This window comes from Triticum dicoccoides, chromosome 4A, assembly GCF_002162155.2.
Source record: "Triticum dicoccoides isolate Atlit2015 ecotype Zavitan chromosome 4A, WEW_v2.0, whole genome shotgun sequence".
NCBI classification, from domain to species: Eukaryota; Viridiplantae; Streptophyta; class Magnoliopsida; order Poales; family Poaceae; genus Triticum; species Triticum dicoccoides.
The window spans coordinates 703708135-703709094 of record NC_041386.1 but is presented as its reverse complement, the minus strand read 5'-3'; positions in this window follow the sequence as shown (position 1 = coordinate 703709094).

Below are 960 nucleotides of genomic sequence, written 5' to 3'. Positions count from 1 at the left end.
GGGGGCGGGCCGGGGCGCGCGACGTGCGTCGTCGCAGGGCAGCGATCGGCGATGGCGTCGGGCGAGGGCACGGGCGACGACGAGCGGGCGGCGATGGCGACCACGGGCGGCTAGGGGAGGCGACAACGATGTCGGGGAAGGGGCCGGCGTCTAGGAGCAGCGCAGCAGCCTAACGGCGTTGGAGCGAAGAATGGCGGGTGGGGGGAAATTTCCCAAGTGTTTGGTTATATAGGAAAGGCTTTGGTCCCGGTTCGTGGCACAAACCGGGACGAATGCCCCCTTTTGTCTCGGTTCGTGCCACCAACCAGGACCAAAGGTCAGTTTTTGGCAGCCCAAAGGGCGGGAAGCGGCGGCCTTTTGGTCCCGGTTGGTGGCACCAATCGGAACTAAAGGGGGGCATTGGTACCGGTTGGTAGCACCAACCGGGACTAATGCACCCCTTTAGTCCCGATTTGTGACACCAACCGGGACCAATGGGCCTTGCACAACGGCATGGTGGTGGGAGTTTAGTCCCACCTCGCTAGCTGAGAGAGAGACGCACCTGTTTATAAGGTGCGATGCGCCAACCCTCTCGAGCTCCTCTCTAAACCAGGCTTTCGGGCCTAATCTGTCTCAGTTGGAGGCAGTTGGAGGCACTTTTTTGTTTTTTTGTTTTCTTTACTTATTGTTGCTATTTTTATTTTTTTCCCCAGTTTTTTTGTTTTGTTTTCTACATTATTTATTTTCTTTTGTTTTTTGCTTTATTTTTTAATTCTTTTTGCTTTTAGTTTTAGAAAAATTATAAATTTTCTGTTAGTGCCATTAGTTTTCAAATTTGAGAACACTTTTTTTTTGTTTTTTTGTTTTCTTTCTTGCTTTATTTATTTTATTTTGTTTCTACTTACAACAAAATACTTATTGTTGCTATTTTTATTTTATTTTTCCAGTTTTTTTGTTTTGTTTTCTGCATTTTTTTGCTTT